At 34.8% G+C, this 23,662-nt stretch overlaps 2 pseudogenes; one reads left to right on the forward strand and one right to left on the reverse strand.

The window, feature by feature from the left end:
* The first annotated feature begins 4,230 nt into the window (after positions 1-4,230).
* LOC120182515 lies at positions 4,231-14,285 on the forward strand (annotated as a pseudogene).
* Positions 14,286-16,092: 1,807 nt separating this feature from the next.
* On the reverse strand, positions 16,093-22,761 carry LOC120182516 (annotated as a pseudogene).
* Between the last annotated feature and the right edge of the window lie 901 nt (positions 22,762-23,662).

A 23,662-nucleotide genomic window follows, 5' to 3' on the forward strand; every position in this document is an offset into this window, starting at 1 on the left:
CAAAAGTTCAGCATTGTCTGGTCTTGGATTCTAGTTTGGTAGATCTAGTTGTGGTTCTTGTCGTTCTCTCACGGTATTGTTAAGTTCATCAAATCTTGTTTCAAATTGAGTCGTGACTTGTTCAAGTGCGGCTAAGATAGCCATAAGTGTCTCGTTGTTATTGTCGCCCATCTTGAAATCACAACACTCAACGAAACATTTAAAGTAAAATAAAAAATAAAAGAAAGAAAATTCAACAAAGCAAGAAACCTCACAAGTCACTCCAAGAAAGTAACATAATGAGAGGCAAGTAAGCTGATATTGTACTCTTTAAAACTTACTTTACCAAGTAGTCTTTCACAGTTCGTATCGGAGTTTGATTACTAGCAAAGGCGATAAGAAAACCTAAAAGCTGTAAGAGGTCAAACAAGGGTTAGACTCCAAGAGAACGAGAATGCAAAGAAGGAAGAAGTATGAAAACTCTTTAGTTCTAGTAACACAAGGAAGATAATGTGTTAGATAATGTAAAAGAATAATAAAAAGGGAAAACAAAAGAACCTAAATCACTAAGAGTCAAAGAAAAAAAAAAGAACTAAACCAGAAACCTAGAAAATGTTGGGTGAACTTGAGCAACGTTTTGGGGGGGGGGTTACCGGTGTCCAAAAATTTTGGACAAATTCTTGAATGTCGTTCAATGTGTGTAGAAACCACTTGTAATTTTTTTAACCAAATACCTTCAGTAGTATCAAGTAGACTCTGTTGAACGGTGAGTCCTCAAACAGTCTATTTTTCACGATCGCTTTGTTTGAAGGTTTTATTGACCTCCAAAAATTCTGATTTTTTGAATGATCTTAAATATGTGTAGTTTCAATCTGGAAATTTTCACCATGAAATTCCTTCTGTAGAGTTTTAAAGAAATCTGACAAGATTCTAGACCGAATCTGCCGATGAAACTTAGAACGATGTATTTGAAGGCTCTAATGAACTTCGATTGGGGTGAAATTTGGACTGGAGATTAATCTTAGAATGAATATGAGATATGGAGAAAGACAACCCTAAATTCATTCGTTTGTATTTTTTGAATTTTTGTGACTTTTTTTAGCTTTTTGATTTTTGGCCCTTTTTTATTTTTATTTTTGTATGAAAATCAACAAACTAATAATAAGTATTTGAAGCTAAATTAAATATAAACAAAAAGAACCTGAAACGATGAAGCTTTTGCGAAGTAGCTCCGTTGGGGTACCTTGGCGTTTTCTATGCAAGGACAAGCAAGATTGCTTGATTCTTTCCAAGAATCGGCCCAAATCTAATACCAATTGATAGAGAAGAGGTGTTGGATTAATGAACGTTGCTCTTGTTGAAGAATTAAACTTAGAAAGCTCTAGACTCGATGAAGAATAAAGGGGAATGAATAGGGGAAGGTGGCGGTAATAACTAGGATTCTTTAGGGTTTCTTTTAGGTATTGGAATCAAGGGAACAATATTAGAAAAGATAAATAAAAGATAAAGAAATTGAAAATAAAGTAAGATAATAAAGAAATCAAAAGATCTCCCTTATGAAGGTGAACGATAAAGATGATTGATGATGCAGATGGATTTGTAGAAAATTGATGGATAAGTGTCCTATCGAACCCTCCTAGTCGCAATGAAAAGCCAAACTCGATAATATGACTATAACCAACCCTCTAGTTGTAATGGAAAGGAAAATTGGAGTGTGAAGATTAATATACCTCACAAGAACATAAAAGAACTCCAGGAGAAGAAGCTTAGAAGGCACAAGGCAATCAACACTTGCAAAAATGAACTCTCGTTGTATTATAAATCAAAGAAATCTGTTTTACAAAGTTGAATGAAACCTCTTTTATATAGGGGATGAGTTCTAAAGATCCTAAATAACTAATAAATAAAACAATAACAAGCTAAACATGTCTTAACTCTAATTCCTAATAAAATAATAATAACTAAAAATAATGTTTTAACTCAACCTTAATTCCTAATGAAATAATAAATCTAATTCTAAAAGATAATACATCATCCTATGTTAAATTATATTACAAATAATCAATAAAATAATGAAAATTCGTAATATTTATAAAATTCCGTATTAATCCCGTATAGGATTTTTCTGTCTTCACTATCTTCACTAAAATGATCATATCTTGAGTTCCGATATCATATTGATGCAATTCAAGAACCCTTGGAAAACTAAGATATATCCAGTCGTATCTTCAGAAGACATACTGACCAAATAAGATTAGGATCTCTTTCAAAAAGTCGTTGCAAGTCTGATGTTATGGTATTCTTTTCCAAGGCTTGAACGAGTGGATCATTTGGAAGAGTTATTACTTATTCCTTTGATGTGAGCCTTGTGATCCATGTATCAAAGACTCTTTCCTTTAAGTGTCCTCGGGATATCCTTTTCACCAAATTCCCTCATTTCAAACCTTTTACATCTTCTGTTACTCTTCATGTCTTTGGTTGTATTGCCTTTGTCCATGACCAAAATCCTCATAAATCTAAACTTGATCCTCGAGCAATTTGGTGTGTCTTTTTTGGTTATTCATCCCTTCAGAAATGTTATCGTTGCTACTCTCCTTCTACAAAACTATTCTTCACTTCTATGGATGTCACTTTTCAAGAGCAGAAATTGTTCTTCTCAAAAGCCGAAATCCAGGGGGATAGTGAGTCTGAATTTCAATTTTTACCGATTATTACTGAGTTACCCATCAGTCCATCTTCTACTGTAAAAACTACCACTCCACAACCTCTTAACACCACCACATCTGATAATGAAAACCAATCCATTAATCCCACTGACTCTTATGAAACACCCAGACCATCTACCGATATTCTCACCTACAAAAGACAACCCAAACAAGCCCTACCTTCCACACCGCAACCAATGCATTATCAAGATCCAGAACCGGGTTTAAATCCATCGATAAATAGAGGAGATGGTGACCAAAGTAAGTTGGATGTGGTAATTGATACTAGTGAGTTACCAATTGCTCAAAGAAAAGGAGTTAGAGGATGTACAACTTATCATATTAGTAAATTTGTTGCTTATGGTAAACTAATGTCTGGTTTTAAGACTTTCACAACTCAGGTTAATCATATTCACATCTAGAGACCATAGAGGATGCATTAAAAAGTCTTGAATGGAAGAAGGCAGTTGAAGAAGAAATTTCAGCTCTAGAAAACAACAAAACCTGGGTCATCGTTGATATACCTAAGACAAGAAACAATCGACTACAAATGGGTCTTTACTGTGAAATTCAAGGCAGATGGAAAAATTGAGAGATATAAGGCTAGACTAGTGGCAAAAGGGTTCACTCAGAGTTATAGAGATGACTATCAGGAGACCTTTGCTCCAGTAGCAAAACTCAACACTGTTCGAGTTCTATTATCCTTGGCGGTGTACAAGGATTGAATACTTCACCAACTAGACGTAAAAAATGTATTTCTCAATGGCAATCTTGAAGAAAGGTCTATATGCAAGTTCCACCAGGAATTTATTATGAAAATAACCGGATATGTAAATTACTGAAAATAACCGAATATGTAAATTACTGAAATCCTTATATGATCTAAAACAATTACCTCGAACTTGGTTTGATAGATTGGCGAAGGTAATGTTACAAGACAACTACAAACAGTGTCAATTCGATCACACTCTGTTTGTAAAAATTGCTCCTGATAAGAAGAAATCAATTTTGATTGTCTACGTTGATTGATTAATTCCATCTAAATATTTAAGCAAATATATTTTTACAAATTTCCAATGAATTTTCAAATGTTTCTGGCATTTTAATCCTTCAGGAATGAATACACTATATAGGGTTTGTCATAAATATTATAAAGTTTTCTATAATTGTCAATCATATTTTATATCTTACTATTAATTATATATAACCCACTTGCATTACACATTTAGAGATTTTATTTTATTTTTTTTAAAAGAAAGAAAATAAGAACTGAATCCGTAGATATTTATCAATTGAGTATCTAAATCTAAATCTAAATCTAAATCTAAATCTAAATCTAAATGGTAAAAACTCTAGTATAAAAAAAAGTTAAATTAACATTGATGAAAAGAGAAGTAATGGGAAATTGTTTTTTTTAAGAAAAGTAATGGGAAATTGTTTTTTTTTTAAAGAAAAGTAATGGAAAATTGGAATGGTTAAAAAAGAGGTACCCTTGGACATTCTCGAGGGTTTGATTTGATCTGGGACAAGGCTTTCTTTGATATTCAGGTTTTGTTATTTTTTGCTTCTCTTACTCTTTTGTTATTTTCCTTTTCTTATTTCAAACCCCTTTATGCAAATAGATTTCTGAAATAATCAACAATTTTAAGTTCGGGAAAGTGTCAGGAGCGGACACCGTTTCATTTCACTAGCAAAACACAACTTTCATCTTCTCCGTTTAATACAATAATCGAAACTCAGTTTAATGGGAACCCTGAATTTTTCCCATGTCCCTCAAATGGGATTTATGAAATACCCCCAACAAAAACAGAAGAATCTTGAGCTACCTAGTACTGTCACTTATGGGCTTAGAGGAGGAACAGGGAAACCCTTGTGGAAATCACGGGTGCTTTCCACTGAAGTCATCCAAGCTGTTCATTCCCTCAAGTTAGCCAATTCCGATTCCAAATTACACCATGTTTTCTCCACCAGGCTTTCCAGGTTACTCAAAGCTGACCTTTTGGACACTTTGGCCGAGTTACAGAGACAAAACGAATCCCCCTTAGCCGTCAAGGTGCCCCATTTTACATCTATGTTTTAAAATATCTCTTGAACTGCCTAGATGAATTGGGAGGAACCCCTTAAAGCTATATGTATTATCATTAATCTTCATGCTTAAATGTTTTACTTTTATTTTGCTTTTCAGTTTTTTTACCGGTTTAGGTCTTTGAATTGAAGTGGAAGAACCCTTTAAATCTATATATATTAGGATTTGTTTTCATGCTTAATTTATGACTTTTCTCTTGTTTTCCATGTCTGTTTGTGGTTTTTTAGTTGAAGTGATGTCAGGGCTTAGGTGTTTGAATAGAAATGGAAGTAACCTTTTGAAGCTATATGTATTGTAATTCATTTTCATGCTTAAATTTAAACTGTTATCTTGATTTTCAGTTTTCAATGCTGGGTTTTTAGATGTAATGTTGTCAGATTTTAGGTTTTGAATTGAATTTTTGGCAGATTATTAGCTATAAGCAAGAGAAAGGTATTTTTGTTCCTGATATTTCTTGGAATAGAGCACGTTTTCCTCCTCAAATAAGATACAAGGCATTAAAGTTCCATAGAAGGTAATCTCATTTCACTGCTTAAGCCAAATCTAATTAAATCTTATCTTGCAATCCATAATATTTCCTCTAAAAATTCTGATATTTATGTTCTTATGTCAGGGAAAGTATGTTCTTATGTTCTGTACTTAGGGTTCTTAGAGACTGTGTGAAATGCAGCATCCTGCTAGGGTTTTATCATTGTCTAAAAAAACAGTTTATGTTAGTGTTTGTAATTAATTTATATGTCTTAAGAAAATTTCATACTTTGAGATTATTACTTGGGTGTGTTGTACTCGATGCTGCTATTTATCTCATATTTGTAAATGCTTGCTTTACAACCTATTATTGGTAGGGCTTTGCCTTTAAACTTTTATTAAGTTATGATTAAGTCGTTTCATATTTTTAAATTCTTGTATTCAACACCACCTCGAATGGTATTCAGCTAAAACTTGGCATTATCCTTTTCTGGACTTCAATATTATTTTTTTCTTTCAGAAAAAGACATGAATGTCTTCATCCTGCTCATGCTATATCATCAGGTGCAAAAGCTTATAAGTTCTCTTTCTAGTCTTAGTACTTGTTTTCCCTTTCTTTAATGTACTTTTTACTTTGTGGTGTTAGTTTTTTTATTGTGTTACTTATTTATCTAACTTGGTTAGAGGTGGAAAACGTTGGAGTTTCTTCCCAGTTTGAAGACTTCACTGTTACCACTTCCAGTGCTGAAGACGGCCGAGAGCTAAAGGTACAAATTACAAAATACTTTATATTTAGGGTAACATGTGTAGAAATAGAGTTTTCGGTTTTGGTAAACAGAGTTTTTCGGTTCTGGTAAACAAGGTTTTCTCGATTCTGAAATTATTTTATTCAAAGAACAATTGTATATTACAAAAGAGAATACATGTGATTTTTATATACATGAATTAGAAACCTAGATAAGATAGGAGTCATATTTTCTACAAATTAAGAGATAGTTTTAGAGATAAGTTAGGATTTAGAGTTTAACTTAAACACTACTTACACTCCCCCTCAAGCTGGGGAGTAAATATTGTGAAGACCCAGTTTGGATGTAATTTTGTCAAAGGTAATCCTTGGAAGTGCCTTGGTCAATACATCTACTAGCTGGTTTTGTGAAGGGACGTAGTCTAGTTTCACTGTTCCGACATTTACTTTTTCTGCAATAAAGTGTGTCAATCTCCACATGTTTTATTATGTCGTGGTGCACCGGATTCTTTGCAATGTTTATCGCAGATTTGCTGTCACTCTGAAGTTCAAAATTGTTGTTGTCGCACATCTCTAGTTCAGTTAAGAGTCTTTGTAGCCAAATTCCTTCACATATTCCGAGTGTTATCGTCCTATATTCTGCTTCTGCACTGTTTCTGGAGACTACTGATTGTTTCTTGCTTCTCCATGTCACTAGGTTTCCCCACACAAATGAGCAGTATCCCGTGGATGACCTTCTATCTGTTAATTCTCCAGCCCAGCTTGAATCTGAGAAGATTTTAACTATTATGTCTTCATGTTTTCTGAAAATCAACCCATGTCCTGGTGTCATCTTTAGATATCTTAAGATTCGATTAATTGCCTCCAGATGTTCTTCTCTTAGATCATTCATGTATTGACTAACAATGCTAACAGGAAAAGCAATGTCAAGTCTAGTTAGAGATAGATAAATGAGTTTACCAACTAGCCTCTAATAATGTTCCTTGTTTACCAGGTTTCCATCTTTACTCAATTTCAAGTTAACTTCCATAGGAGTTTCCGAGGGCTTACAATTAGTCATTCTAATTTCAGAAAGTAAGTTTATACTATACTTTCTTTGATTTATAACAATTTCTTCTCGTGATCTCGCTACCTCCATGCTTAGGAAATATCTCAGAGTTCCCAAATCTTTGGTTTCAAATACTTGCTAGTAATATCTTCAACTTTTTGATTTCTACCAAGTCATCACCCGTGATGATATCATCAACATAGACAATCAAGAATTGACTTCTTATCAGAAGTAGTTTTTACAAACAGAGTGTGATCGGATTGACACTGTTTGTAGTTGTCTTGTAACATTACCTTCTTGAATCTATCAAACCAAGTTCGAGGTGATTGTTTTAGACCATATAAGGATTTCAGTAATTTACATACCCGGTTATTTCCATAATAAATTCCTGGTGGAACTTGCATATAGACTTATTCTTCAAGATTGCCATTGAGAAATGCATTTTTTACGTCTAGTTGGTGAAGTATCCAATCCTTGTTCACTGCCAAGGATATTAAAACTCAAACATTGTTGAGTTTTGCAACTGTAGCAAAGGTCTCCTGATAGTCAACTCCATAAGTCTAAGTAAACCCTTTTGCCACAAGTCTAGCCTTATATCTCTCAATTTTTCCATCTTCCTTGAATTTCATAGTAAAGACACATTTGCAGCCGATTGGTTTCTTGTCTTTAGGTAGATCAATAATAACCCAGGTTTTGTTGTTTTCTAGAGCTGAAACTTCTTCTTCAACATGCCTTCTTTCACTCAGAACTTTTTAATGCCTCCTCTATGGTCTCTGGAATGTGAATATGATCAACTGACCTGTGAAAGTCTTAAAACCAGACATTAGTTTCCCATAAGCAACAAATTTACTAATAGGTTGAGTTGTAAATCGTCAAACTCTCTTTCTTTGAGCAATTGGTAACTCACTAGTCTCAATTACCACATCCAACTTACTTTGGTCAATATCTCCTTTGTCTGTCGATGGATTTAAACTTGGTTTTGGCTCTTGACAATGCATTGGCTGCGGTGTGAAAGGTAGGGCTTGTTTGGGTCGTCTTTTGTAGATAAGAATATCGGTAGATGATCTAGGTGTTTCATGAGAGTCGATGAGATTAATGGATTGATTTTCATTATCAGATGTGGTGGTGTTAGGAGGTTGTGGAGTGGTAGTTTTTTTGGTAGAAGATGAAATGGTGGGTAACTCAGTAATAATAGGTAAAAATTTAAATTCAGGCTCACTCTCCCCCTGGATTTGGTTTTTGAGAAGAACGATTTATGTTCTTGAAAAGTGACATCCATAGATGTGAAGAACCGTTTTGTAGGAGAGTACCAACAATAACCTTTCTGATGGGATGAATAACCGAAAAAGACACACTGAATTGCCCGAGGATCAAGTTTAGATTTATGAGGATTGTGGTCATGGACAAAGGTAGTACAACCAAAGACACGAGAGGGACAGAAGAGGTAAAAGGTTTGAAGTGAGGGAATTTAGTGGAAAGGATATCCCGTGGATACTTAAAGGTAAGAAACTTACTAGGCAAATAATTGATTAGAAAAGTAGCTGTTAAGAGAGCCTTACCCCAAAGGTATTTCGGAATATTAGAAGAAAAAAGGAGTGCTCGGGTTACCTCAAGTAGATGACGGTTTTTACATTTATCGACCTCATTTTGTTGTGGGGTGTCGACACAAGAAGTGAGGTGGACTATTCCGTTTTCCTCGAAGAAGGATCCCAACGACTGAGAGAGGTTTTCCCCATCATTATCAGATTTAAGGATGGCAATGGAACTTTGGAATTGTGTTTCAACCATTTTGTGGAATCGTTTGAAGATGGTACAAGACTCAGATTTGTCCTTCATAAGAAAGGTCCAAGTGGTACGAGAGTGGTCGTCAATAAAAGTAATAAACCAAAGAATTCCATGTAAAAACACTTAATCCGTGAAGGTCCCCAAATGTCATTATGAATTAAGGAAAAAAGGTTTAGGTGAGCGAGGGAGGAGGAGGATAAGAACTTCAAATGTGTTTTGCAAGAGAACAAATGTCATAAGAAAATGATGCAAAATTTTTATTAATAAATAATTTGGGAAACAATTTTGTAAGATAAGAAAAACTTGGGTGACCTAACCTAAAATGCCATAACACAATGTCGGCAGCTGCATCTGTGAGAGAAACTGAAACAAAAGAAGAGATAAATGGTGTAAGTGAGTGGTTGGGAACGAGAGTATAAGGAGGAGCGTCAAGGATGTAGAGTCCACCACTACGCCTAGCATTGCCAATCATGATCTCTAAGGTCAAATCCTGAAATTCATAATAATCACGAGTAAAATGAGAAGTACAACCCAAATCGGTAGATAATTTGCTAATCGAAAGAAGATTGCAAATCAAACTTGGAACAAATAGAACATTAGATAGAGTAATGTGGCTATTAATGCGAACCGAGCCAATGCCCTTAACCGGTGATAGGGAGCCATCAACAGTACGAACACTGCATGAGATACCACTTTTGTGAAATGTGGAAAATAAACTGAAGTTGCCCGTCATATGATCACTTGTTCCGGATCAACAATCCAAGAGACACCCTGGTGAAGGGGATAAGAAGGTAAAAAGAGAACTACATTCATTAACAGTGCAGGCAGACTTGGACTCTTTAGCAGTAGGAATCTGTAAATTGCCAAACATCTGCCGTAGATCGTCCAGCTGTTGATGAGAAAAGGAACCACCCTCCAATTTTGTGACAGCAGAGTTACCGTGAGATGGACGCGAGGAGGATTTGGATGGAGTCCAATTGGTTGGATGGCCATGGAGCTTCTAACATTTATCACGAACATGATCAGGTTTCCAATAGTGATCTCACCAGGGACGACCTTTATTGACACGAAAGTCATCGGATGAATGGGTATTTAAGGCAAAACTTTCAACGGGTAGAGGAAGCATCAGAGAGCGGCGACTTTCTTCGTGGCGAACTTCAGAGAACACCTCACGAAGAGACAGAAGAGGCCTGATGCCCAGAATCTGGCCACGGACATCATCAAGAGAGATGAACAGTCCCGATAGGAATTGAAAAATACGTCGTTTTTTAAGTAGCCCTTTGTAGAGTTTGGCATTTGCACCGGTCTGCCAATCGGAAGACTCAAACAGATTAATTTGTTGCCATAAGCAAGACAACTGAGTGAAGTATTGGGGTAACAGTGAGATCGCCCTGCTTCAAGTCGTTGATTCGACATTCAATGGCAAACAGAGCGGATGAGTTTTCCTGATTAGAGTACGTCTCCTTGGCAGCGTTCCAGATTTACGAGTCGGTGGTGTAGAGCATAAAATTCGCGCTAATATCAGGCAACATAGAGTTGAGGAGCCAGGACATAATCGTGGTGTTCTTGGTGAGCGAAGTGTCGTATTGGGGGTAGGAGGGATCGGGACCGGCATATTATCAGAGAGATATTGTTGTTTCCGGCGACTGGTGTTGAACAGACACCAGGCAATGTAATTCTCACCATTTAGATGATGACAAGTAATGGATGAGGAAACTGAGTTGGAAGGAGTCGATTGAACAATGGAAGTTTCAGCCTTGGATGGCAAGTCGGACGAAGATGGATATACCATGACTATCGAGGAATTGAGAGCTTGGGATATGTCGTGAACTAGCAGGGAACACTGCTATAAGTGACAATCAGAGATTTGAGGAGATCAGTGCTAGGATGAGTGTCGGATGGGCTGTGCGGCGAGGAGACAGTGCTGGCCGGACAATTACCAACAACGATGGAACAGGTACCAAACAGCGGAATGGGAAGGGCTGCCGCTGTGATGAGGGCAGCGCTGGACCGGTGGCGCGACAAGAGCAGTACGACGAGGAGAGCAGCGCTGTAACAGAAGCGACACTGCTGTGGTTGCGCAGCAAGGAAGACGGCACTGCGAAGAGGGTGGCGCTGCGATGCGAGGAGAACAGGGCTACGATGAGGACGGTGCTGCAAAGGGTGCGGTGATGGGAGAAGAACAGCGCTGTGATGGGTGGTGTGTTGACAAGATTTCACAATTGGAAGGACGGCAGTGCACAGAAGGCACACTGCTGGTCGGAAGGATGACGAACGGCGACAGCAACAAGGCTGGGATCGACGCCGGCGACTACTACCATGAAGAAATAGAGTTTTCCGGTTCTGGTAAACAGAGTTTTTTCGATTCTGAAATTATTTTATTCAAAGAACAATTGTATATTACACAAGAGGATACATGGGATTTTTATATACATGAATTAGAGACCTAGATAAGATAGGAGTCATCTTTTCTACAAATTAGGAGATAGTTTTTAGATAAGTTAGGATTCAGAGTTTAACTTAAACACTACTTCAACATGTAGGCTTGTCCACTGACCAAGCTAGGCTTTTTCTAAATTTTTTTTTTTCTTTTCCAATCCTGTTTCCCCCAACCTCGCCTGTGGGCATACTTTTTGTTCATTAAATATTAAAAATAAAAGTATTTTTTTTAACAATATTTATATATTTATTATTTTAAATTTTGATTTGGGCCAAGCCAAATTACAAAAATCTTGTCCAAGGCCTAACTTGGGTGGGCCTGGCGAGGCTGGCCTACTAGGCCAATAGCCTGGCCCTTGGATAGATCTTGTATCATGTAAGAAATGAAGTTCATGATAAAACTGAAATATAACAATCATGCAAAGGGGTGGCCTTTGTTTTTGTTTTATAATGAATTTTTTTATGCTAATGTTTGAAGGCAACTGGAATGGTTGTGAAAGTTCAGCTAAGTTATTGCATTTATTCAATCAGATAAGAGTTGAGGTATCAGGAGCCAAAACTCGAGCTATATTCAATGATGTATTTGACAAAATGGTTGCTGATGCCCAGCCAATCCCAGGTTTTCGAAGAGTAAAAGGAGGTACTATTTTATTTCTAATGGATAAATACTATTTCTTGGTTTTCTAGATGTATCTTCGTGTTTCTCCAGGGTCCTTCACTATTCTTAGATTGTCTGATTAGCATGGTAGAGTGCATTCTAACACATATATCATACTTCATCAATACACCATAACTCTTGCTCTCAGCTCTCCAGTCAAAGATAGATGATTCAACAATAGCAGGGTCTCTTTTATTCGTTCCTACATTAGCTATTTTCTTCCTAGAGAAAGATCATGCTTCATATCTACAGAGCAATCTTCTTCTCACTCTTTCATGAAACTTCTTTTTCAATCCCTTCCTGCCATTTAGGAATCGGGTAGCAACTCAACAAGTTGAGCAAATGGATATCATGGCAATGAAGCATCTGAGTAACACCCATTCCTCAAAAGTAAAGTGCTTTCTAGTTCGATTCTTATTCATTGCAGTACTGAAAATATGTGTCAACTCTCGACCCTTATGTTGACCCTCTCTTCACCTTTCACTTGCACTATACAAAAAGATACTGCAACTGCAAATGGCATATGTGTGTGCACACTGTTATGTGTTAGATAATCTAGATAGAATGTTTAAGAGAGAGGAAGAAGAAATACAATGTCTTAGATTAAAAAATTTGAAAAATCCAAGGAAATCAGATGTCCTCTCGTTTTACATGCTTCTCTTATTTATATTTTAAGGCGTAGAAACGGACAAAATTGGTTAGAGCTTGGGGCGCCTTTCTCTCTCAAGCTTTTACGCCTTTCTCGGATATCTTTCGCTGCCGATTCCAGGTCTACAACATCATCCTTGGCAGCTGCCTGCTGCTGTATATTATTCCCTCCTTCTATCTCGGCTGCCCTTCCCTTAACACACACACATATTATATATATATATGAGAATGAAAATGATAGGTAAGAATGGTATAGTTCTTTAAAGAGAATGAAAATGGTTCCCTATGTTGAAAACTAATCATTTAAGATCCAATCTTCAGGAATTGCAAATCAACATATTCTCTTTTTTGCTAAAACCTATTTTGCTCTGACTCTACATTTTTGTAAGCTCCTGCATGTGGAACCTGTTCCCAAAGATTCTCTAAATATGTAACCTCCAAGGACCCTCCAAATACATGGAGATCGTTTAGAAAATTGAAAATACCCTTGGGATTAAAACTTAGACTGAAGAACTTTAATTGTAATTGCAGTTTCCTTATTTTCTTGACATACTTTTTAATCCTCTTAATGATTTTTTGATGTTTCTTTAACGACTCCATTGGTTGATTTGTCTCACAACAACACTTTCGGTGCTGGCAGGAAAAACACCAAATGTAAGTTTGAATATCTATGATGTGATGCACATGGATGATTTTTGTTGTGCTCTCTATGCCAGTCTGATTCGGGTGTGAATATTGGATGCTATTATGTTGTATCGAATTTTCATTTTTCTTAAATAATCTATATTCAACACATGTTAGATGCATATTCGAATATGGGTATAGAATGATCCTTCAAAGACCCTCCAAACATATTGAAAATTTTGAAAAAAATGAAACATATCCATTTTAAACACATCATTATTTGATACTTACACTCGAGTTCGAATAACATGGTCAGATACATGAATGTATCAGAAATTGATGTTGTCATATATATATATATATATGGGTTATGATCCATATACATAATGTATTTTTTTTTAATTTTACACAGATTTAGGATCGTTGGATGAGTGAAAATAGACGGTTGAGATTAACTCATTGTTTCTTTTCAATGAATATCTTCGCATTTCTTATTGTTAATCCGAGCCGTCTATTTTCACTCATCCAACGATCTAAATCTTTGTAAAACTAAAAGGTTTTACTTTGGAGAGTAATATATCTATACTCATGTTTGAATATGCGACGGATAAAGATGTTAGGGAAAAATGAAGAGTCGGAGTGAAACTTAGTGCTCTCCCTCGCGTGTATATAATATATTTAATTGTGCTTGGCAGATACCAAGAGAGATTTTGTTAGAAGTGCTTGGATATCAAATGTATACAGGCAAGTAATCACAAAAGTAATTAACTCCACCGTAGCTGAATATGTTACAAAGGTAAGCAATGTGTTACACAATATTTGCTCTGTCATTTCTCTCATTTTACATATTTCAACGGCCTCGTAAGTGGAGCTTTATGGTGATTTTAAATGTTGCAGGAAAGCTTATCTGTTGGTAAAGATTTGAGAGTTGAAGAAAGCATAGAAGATCTTGAAGAGATGTTTGAACCTGATGAAATATTTAGCTTTGGTGCAGTCATTCAACTTCAACAAACAAATTGAGCAATTTGTTTACGTTTGGTTCAACTTCTGAAATCTAAAACCAAGGATAATAGGCCTGATGAAATATGTTTACGTTTCATTTTGAACCCCAGTTTGAACTTAATATAAATGTTAATGTTTGAATTTTTATTTTATTAATCTAGGGCAAGTATAAGGCACAAGTATAAGGTAGTATATATTCGAAGATAATTCTTAATTATTTGACATTAAATATTCATATCTTAATATTTATGATGCTCGAATTGGAAAACTAAAAAAACAACAATAATTTATTCACCGTCGATATCATTTGATTCATGCAAAAAATTTTGGAAAATAACTTTTTTGTGGGCAGATGGTAATATGAAAATTTAAGTAGATTTTTTTATTCTAATTCGCATTAAAGAATTTTTGTTAAAGACCACTGGAATGATAAACGACTAAAATATAAATTTATTCATCATTGAATAATTAAATTATAAGTTTTATTAAAATTACTTGTTTAAGATGAAGTGTTTCGACATTGACTTTACTTGTAAAATATTATATATTTTATTAGTCTAAAATGATTATAAGGGTAATATTTATTCAAAATTTTCTTAACTTATTGACAATACGTACACCTTGTAAACGTAATTGCTTGAACTCATAACTTTTAGAAAGAATAATATTCTCTTTTAACACTGACCCACTTGATAGATTCAGATAAATAAACTTGTGATGTAACTTAAATTACATTAATATAATGTGATGTCAAAAAACAATAATGATATTAACTGTTTGGGCTTAACAATTAACTTTTAAGTAGGTTTGGTTTATGAAATATAATATTATCTTTGGGACTATGATTGATAAAATGTAAAATTAATTGTCCTTGTGACATTTTCTTTTTAATAATTTATGTAGCAATAAAAAATTTTGAGTCAACATTCTAAAGTTTACCTGATCCATAGATCAATTTATAACTTGCTTTGGGCTTGATAAACAAAGTTTAGGCTTAATTGACTTTAGACCCGAGAGGTCATAAAAAGGTATCTTTAATCTGTGATGAAATATAAAGGATTAAATGTGTGATTTATCCATTTTTGAAAAGAAAACTAAAAACTTATTAATTTTGGTACTATTTAGACGTATGGGAGAGAAGGACAAAGGAATGTCATCCTCTCCTCTTTGACGATTTTACCCAAAAAAAAAATCATGATAGAAAATAATTATTTGTCAAACACCGTTTCGTCAAATTTTACTGATTAGCATTATTTCTGACAAAGCGCGGCAGGGTTTCGTCTGAGCTGGATCCACGTCATCCGCGTCTTATTTGAGCTGGCGCCACGTCAAGACATGCGTAGATCACCATCCGCACATTTGCGAGGTTTTGTCCGAGCTGACGCTACGTAAAGGAAGGCGCGGATCGTCATCCACACCTTAACATTTTAAAAATATATGTTTTAAAAAATTAAAAAAATAAAACTATAGGACTAACATTGTAATTTAATACATATTAATTCCATGAGTTGAAGAGCTTAATGAGGTTAACTTATATTGATATATTAGAGTGTTTAAGTTATGCTTTTTGATAATGTGAGATATTGAGCTTAGTTTAATGAACCTGTTAGAGATCTTTTGATAACTCCAAATTTACTATTGTGTTTTTGAAATTAAATGAACCACATAAAACAATTTTGCCATGATTTTTCAATGTTTTTTTTTCATTTGCTTACAGTTGTAGCTAATTTTTATGCAAATAGAAGCGATAAGTTTTATTTAAAAAAATATTCAAAATCATAATAAAAGTTTACAACCATGAACGTAAACTAGATATATAATTATGACACATTCTTATAATCTTTGAATGCAATAATCGTTCTACTAATCTAAAGACATAAAATTCTTAAGCCATTTTGACTTCAACTAATTAATGAATAACATGAAGGGAATGGTCAGAGTTAGCCGCGGTGACAACTGCACTGTTTTTAGTTCGCAGTCAACTGAATGGAGTTAGGCACTAGTGATGTTTATGGGAATGGAAATAAGGTGGAGCAACACATTTGCAAAGTCCTCCCCATTGCTCCATTCCCATATCTGTGCCTTTATTAGGCTCCTATTTTTGCAAATCAAGTCCCAAACCGGGAAACCATTCCTTGGCATTACATATTCTCCATCACCAAGCTTCAAACTTGGGCAGAAATCACCAAGTCCGTCACCAAAGTAGATTATTGTTTTCTTCTGGTCTTCCATGGATAGAGAAGCTTGTATCTTTTCAATCACAGTACCCTATATTTCAGAAAAATAATTAAACCACATATACTTTATACTCTACATGGCAAACAAGTTAAGATGATCACATAAAATTATAAGTTCAGCTATCATACTTTGGAGTTTGCATGGAACATATTTGGAGTGCAGCTTTAAAAATTTTATACTATATTTTTTTTGTTTCCCATGTCATATCATATGCTTGTAACATACGGTGTCATTGCTGCTTACTTTTGATTTTAAGTTATTATATATATGTGTGTGTGTGTGTGTACCTTGCACATATTTGGAGGGCAGCTGGAGTGAACACGTCCACGAGAAGATTTGGTAAAATCATGGTGAGGAAATATCCTTAGCCTGCCTTCTTCATCCACAAAACTAGGGTTTGTATGGATCTCCGAGAAACATTCTTCCATTCCACGATGTTTCAAAATTGTCTCGATGAGGAACGTGTTTGCGTCGCTCACAATCTTCAAGTCACATCTGAAAAACAACAAAACTCTTAGTATTTTCCCATAAGAAAGTTGAGATATAAACCAAGAGAGAAGAGTGCATCGATAGTCGATACCCTAAAGCATGAGCCAATTTAATGGCTTCGATGATTCGAGTGTGTATAGGAGCTCTTTTCAAAATAGCTACAATATCCTCAACTCTGGTTCCTTGCGAATGAAGTTCTTTCATCATTCGATCTTATAATAGTTTATCAACGATTAATTGGTTGATTGGAAATGAAGAAAAACAATTTTGAATATTTTTTTAAATAAAACTAATCGCTTCTATTTGCATAAAAAATTAGCTACAACGATAAGCAAATGAAAAAAAATGAAAAATTATGGCAAAATTGTTATGTGGTTCACTTAATTTCAAAACAACAAGAGTAAATTTAGAGTTTTCACAAGATCTCTAACCGGGCCATTAAGCTAACCCCAATATCTCACATTTTTAAAAAATAAAAATAAACACTCTAATATGCCTATAAAAGCTAACCCTATTAAGCTCTTCAACTCATGAAATTAATATGTATTAAATTATAATGTCAGTCCCTATATTTTTATTTTTTAATTTTTAAAGCATATTTTTTAAAATTCTAAGGCGCATATCGTCATCCGAGCCTTCCCTTACGTGGTGCTAGCTCAGACAAAACCCTGCAAACGCGCGGATGGCGATCTGCACCTGTCCTGATGTGGCGCTAGCTCTGGTCATCTGCGCCTTTCATGACTTGGGGCCATGATGGGCTTTGTTCTTTTCCTTCATCTTGGTTTATCTTATTAAGACCCTCGGCTTGTGATTTGGGAGGCTTGGATTTCTTAACACCAAGTTCGATGAGGGATTCGGCAGTTGTCAAGGCTTTAGACAATTCTTTAACACCCATTCTTTCCAACTCGTTTTTGGCCCATGACTTTAATCCGTCCATGAAGGTGAAGAATCTGTCTTCTTCGGTTAGGCTCGGGACTTGTAAGCTTAACTCGAAAAATTGTTGAACGTGCTCCCTTAGAGAGCCTTCTTGCCTAAGACGTCTTAGTTTTGATTGTGCCTCGTTCTCGACATGATACGGGTAAAATTGATCTTTGAACTCAATTTGGAATTCTGACCAGGTTCCAATGGCGGTGCCATATCGTTTCATCTCGGTGCATTTGCGTCGCTACCATAAGAGTGCTAAATCAGTTAAGTAAACAGAAGCAATGTTTACTTTCCCAGTATCGTTCTCGATGCCCATGTCTCGAAAGTATTGGTCTATGTTCCACATAAAATTTTCAACGTCTTTGGCCAACGTCTTTGGCCGACCTAGTCCCTTTAAACTTTACTGGTTTAGGGGCTTCGGCCTGGCCTTTGGGGGTGTCGGTTAGCAAGTTACCTGCTACGACAGCCTTGCACAAGGCCACCTCGGTCTTGAGTTGTTCGATCTCCTTTAGGTTTTCAACTTCGGTTTCGGAACCCTTATTCTTAAGGTGTTTTATCAGAAAGGGTGCTAGATCGGTAAAATTAATGAAACAGTGCCTGACAGGTAATTATTTCATGTTAGGGCGGTATTTGGGTAAAATCTCCCTCCTCTCATCTTTTCTTTCTTTCCTCTTTTCTTTTTCTTTCGTCCTCAGCCCGTAAAGCTAAATAGATTTTTCCATCATATAAATCAATCAGGATTAAAATAGGCAAGAATCATCATCTTCACTTCATGAGCTTCAAGAAAAGCTCACCTCTTCTCCAAAGGATGGCTTGAATCCATTTGAAGGCTTTGGATGATTTGAGGTTTGGGAAACTTTTCCAGACCATTTTTGCAGTGTTTATATTTTCAAAATGCGTAGCTTGTTCTTTCTTTAATTTTGTGTTTGATTAGAATTCCGTTTGACACTTATTTGTTTTGAAGAAGAGAAGGGAGAGCTTTCAAGTGCTAGAGGAAAGAGGGAAGAAGAAATAAGAAAGTGGTGGAGATTAAGCAAGGAATTTCTTTGATGATTTTTAGTAAGGTAGTACACTTTGAACTTCTAAATGCTTCTTATCTTTCATAAATTTGATATTTTGCATGTTAGTATAATGTATGTTGGGTGTTTTAAGTGTTAAGCATGTTTTAATGATCTAGGTGAGGATTTTGTTATTAAAATATGTTAAAAATGGTGTTAGATGATGCCTAAATAATCCTTTAAACATTAGAAATCATATAAGACTTCAAAACAAAGTGTTTAGAGGTGATTTCGAGTGATGTTCGAGCCTTGTTCTGAATTTTTTAGGCTGTAGTATTGATATTGTTCATACAATATCAACATCATATGAATTTAATCTTAAAATATGGGTTGCAAAGGGTTAGTATCAATATTCATTTATGTTGTATTGATATTGTTCATAGAGTATCGATACTCCCTTCTGCAGTATCGATATTGATTGGTTCCAGACATTTGTAACATCCTAAAATCTGGGTTAATATATAAAATCGTGTCTGCAATCAAGTAATTTCTAAAATTTTTGGAAAAGTTAGATTTTTAAATTTAATGTGACAATTTTTTTTAAATATTAATAGATAATTTTGAAATCATAAATATGATTTTAATAAGGTTTAATTTGATTTTTAATTAAATTACTAAATTGAATTTCATTAAAACTGAAACTAAATTGTAAATGATCAAAATTATTAAATCTATAAAGCAATTAACCCCAAGATCAATTTTCCACCTTTTTCAACATCCTTTTGCCATGAGTTCCCTTTTTCAATTTGCTTAATTTATATTTTTATTTTGAATGATATTATGACCAGCCTTCGATCTAATTATAACTCTATTTTATCACTAATTCATTTGAGTTAAATACTCTTGTTTTCTTTCTTTTATTTATCTTTGAAAAATGAAAATTCTCTCAATTCTTAATTACCTTGTTGTCATTTTGGATCAAAGCACTCTTTATTTCCCTTATTGAATTCTTCTCAATTTTTACAAGTTTCCACCGCTGATTTCCAAGATTCTTTCCTTCTTGATTTTAAGTATTCTTAAAGCTTTTTCATATACATTTTTTAAACAAGATAATGTTCTTTATATTATGATTGATCTTTCTTTTGGTGCTTTAATGATATGTTGATCCCCTCTTTAATTGACTTAATGGTTCTAAAAAAAGATGAATTGAGAGATAGATTTTTTGAAATACTTGACTGATGCATTTTCTTGAATTAATTTCAAAAAATTCTTGATGATTTTTAAGATGTTATCGAAGTTATAAAATTAGATGTATGAATGGAAAAAAAATATGATTTATGTTTTGGAAGCAAAATAAATTGGCTTTGGCGAATTTATCAGAAATTCAGAATTTCTTGGGTTGTTGCTATGTTTGTGCTTTTAGATTGGTTCTAAGTCTTGTTTATGGTTGCATTTGATCAGTTTGAATCATTAGAAGTAGGTTTCATTGACTTCAGGTGATAGGAGTGCAAGATTGATAAGTTTTGTCGGTGTTTTGGTGAATTTCGATTTTATTTATTAGCAGAATTTTCAGCTTTGTTTTGTGTGTAGACACCTATTTTTATCTTGGGTTAATTAAATTTATTTTCATTTAGCAATTTTATTTTAAATTATTTATAATTATTATCACTCTATTTTATTATCATTATTATTTATTATTACCTTATTATTATTATTTGTCATTTTAATTATTTGTTATTGTAACACCCTAATCTCGATCCAAGTGGCACAACAATCACTGAAGTGACTAATCACAAATAATTTATTAGATATTTACCCAAAGTATGAAACTACATCCATTTACAAAAGTGGGGCCCCAATTTAAAAAAAACCCAATAAATAAATAAACTATTACAATTTAATCCATTTTCAAATCATATTTGAACATGCCCACCAAGTCATCAATCGTTGCCCCATTGCATTTCATGTAACTTGTAAACTGCGAATGAAAACACATTCCGATAGCCGAGTGATACTAGTAAAAAATACATATGCTTTAACCCATTTTAAGGAATGTTTTATGCCCATTGTATGTAATTTTCACGGGAATTTATGTCGTTGCATTGCATTTGCATGTAATTATCGTTGCATTTGTATTTCATCATATAAAAAAAACTCTGTGGATTTGTTGAATTTTAATGGTTTTTATAACCTTTGCTGATGTCGTAAAAGTTGTTTCAGTTTGCACCCAGGATGTCGCTGATTTAATTTTTGTAGAATACACTCAAGAATGTCGCCGCAGTAGCCAGCTATGAAAGGATTTCAATAAGATTTTTATAAATGCTGACCTAGCATATGTGATAACAAACTGTATGACCAATCATGCTTTAGGCGTTAGAAGGACACCAGGAGGAATATAGAAGTATAAGGAATAGAAGATTTGGACTCTCCCTCATGCACGCGAATTTTACATCATCGTCTTCTCCCCTAAACTTCCCAACGCCATGGCCATGGCAGGTTAGATTTCCCCTGCGTATTTGAAGGCAACTGGATCTCATCTGATCACGAGAGTGATGGAGCAGCGGCACACGAGCAAGGAGCATCATCATTGCGTAGTCTACTGTAGTCAGAGATAGCTTCCCTATTACTCATTGGTTGTGTTCTTTTGTTAAATGCTAGATGATTCTATTTTTTGTTTATTTTAAGTACAAGAGTACTTTTTATGAATTTGGTGAATGCTTTATTATAAATTTGAGTTTTCTTGTTCCAGTCTATGGATTCAAGTGTTTTAGACATGAGAGTGAATATTGCGATCACAGGCACCAAGATATGTTGTTACAGTGACAGTTTGAGTTGATAAAATCTTTCTGACGAGAGTCACATTAGATTTAACGAGAGTTGACTGTTTTATCCTTGCATTAGATTTTGCGCTGACATCTAGAGGTTCACCTGGTAATTCTAGTGTAAGTCTTGGGTTGAAGTGGAGGAATCTGATTTACAATATTTGCATGTGTTTAAATGTTAATTACAGTCACTATTTGAGAATTGCTCATGTGTTTGCTTTGGGTTGAAAATGCGGCATAAAATAGCCGATTTGATCCCTTATACATTTTAGTATCTTCTACTTTTTGTTCTTTCCATCAACATCATATCTCACAACTCTTCTTTATTTTACAGTTTATTACAGTGAAAATCTTGAACATATAACTTCATCTTCTCTTGAGATTGATATCAAACAGATTTCTTTATCTACTATACTTGCATCGACAGTGTACGTTTGCACATTAATGTGGTGACATTTTCAGCCGATTAAGTTTTGGCACCGTTACAGGGTAAACGACTTAGTTAATATTTATTTTTGTCTTTTTGTTTACATTCTACTTTCCTTATTCTTGTTATTGAAACTAAATTTTGTTTTCCTTTTTTGCTGCCATAAAATTTTTGTGTTTGTTTTATGACCAGAAGCAACCTTGGTGACAATTGTGATTTTGATCCAAATAGTGTAAGAACATTTAGGAGGAGGCATCATGAGCAAAGAAAAAAAAATGTTACCAGCTCCAAATGCAGCCATACCTCCTATGCTGTCATACCATGATAATCAAAACCCTCCACTGCATCTACAAAATCAGCAATTTCAACATCGAACCATTCAAGATTATGTTGTACTAGTGTTGGATGATTTACAATCTTGAGTGGTTCGCCAAAAAATTCAAAATGGCAACTTTCAACTTAAACTTGTGATGTTCCAAATGCTCAATTCCAACGGGCAATTTACACGATTGCCACATGAGAATTCCAGGGAACATCTTAATTTTTTGTTGTTGTTAATTTGTGCTTCATTCCGTCAGTAAGGTGTTCCCGACGATGCTTTGCGTATGCAGTTGTTTCTATATTCTTTGCAGGGACGTGCACGTACTTGGTTTTTAGGCTTACCAGCGATATCCATTACTACATTGAATGAGCTTGCAACTCACTTTGTTTTGAGATTCAATCCACTGACAATGAATGCTCAATTGAGGAATGATATCACTGCTTATCATCAGTTGGATGATGAAAATTTCACACCACATGGGAATGTTTTAAGTCATTGCTGCGACGTTACCCTATGCATGGAATTCAGCAGGAAACTTAGATTGAAATCTTCTAGAATTTATTGAATTCTCATACAAGAAATATTATCGATGCATATGCAAATGGTTCGATGTTGGATTGTACGTATCCTGGCACTATGGATATCTTGGAAAGAACAACTCGTAATGATTATCAATATCCTATTTCAACAACGTCGACAATACGATCTAAACCTGGAGTGATTGAACTAGGCCAGATTTTTGCTCTCACTACAGCAAAAGTGGCTTATTGCGGCATTTTTTTTATTTCTAGCGGCGTTTTTAAACGCCGCTAAAAACACATACGGCGTAAAAAAAAAACGCCGCTAAAAGCGCCGCTAAAAATAGCGCCGCTAAAGTTTGCGGCGTTTTTCAACAAAAAAACGCCGCAATAGGTTACAACATATAGCGGCGATTGTTCAACAAATGCCGCAAAAGGTATTGATATTTAGCGGCGTTTATCATTAAAACGCCGCAATAGGTTTTGATATTTAACGGCATTTGGCAGACAAACGCCGCAATAGTCGTTGATGTTTAGCGGCGTTTTCTTCAAAAACGCTGCAGTAAATTTTTATTTTTACCGGCGTTTTCCTAAAAACGCCGCAGAATATGTATTGAGATTTTGCGGCGTTTTTATCAAAAACGCCGCTAAATGTATGGTATATTGCAGCATTTTGTTACAAACGCCGCTAAATAACACAGAATTTAACAATTCTAAAAGTTATACTTAATACCCCA

Source organism: Hibiscus syriacus, unplaced genomic scaffold (assembly GCF_006381635.1).
Source record: "Hibiscus syriacus cultivar Baekdansim isolate YM2019G1 unplaced genomic scaffold, ASM638163v2 tig00112674_pilon, whole genome shotgun sequence".
NCBI lineage: Eukaryota > Viridiplantae > Streptophyta > Magnoliopsida > Malvales > Malvaceae > Hibiscus > Hibiscus syriacus.